Consider the following 334-nt stretch of genomic DNA (forward strand, 5'->3'; position numbering starts at 1 on the left):
AAGCCTCTATTCACTATAGTACTCACACAAATACAGTAATTCTTACTTGTGTGTTCTGGTCAGACGCACAAGAAATGTGTTTCAGATAATGGTATTCACAGTTCAGAAAATTAAATTTCTAAGAAAATTACAGACTAGACCTGGAACAAATCATGTATATATATGAATATTCATATATAACAAGAGAGTACCTGGGCTCCAAAATGCATGTTATTTGTGTATACATATATTACATAAATTACATATATATTTTAAAAAATAAATAAAAATGCACACACGCCTTTTTTTTTTAAGTCTGCTTTTTAAGACTCCTTCTGCAACATGGGTAGGACCT

Source organism: Buceros rhinoceros, unplaced genomic scaffold, assembly GCF_000710305.1.
Source record: "Buceros rhinoceros silvestris isolate BGI_N320 unplaced genomic scaffold, ASM71030v1 scaffold2991, whole genome shotgun sequence".
NCBI classification, from domain to species: domain Eukaryota; kingdom Metazoa; phylum Chordata; class Aves; order Bucerotiformes; family Bucerotidae; genus Buceros; species Buceros rhinoceros.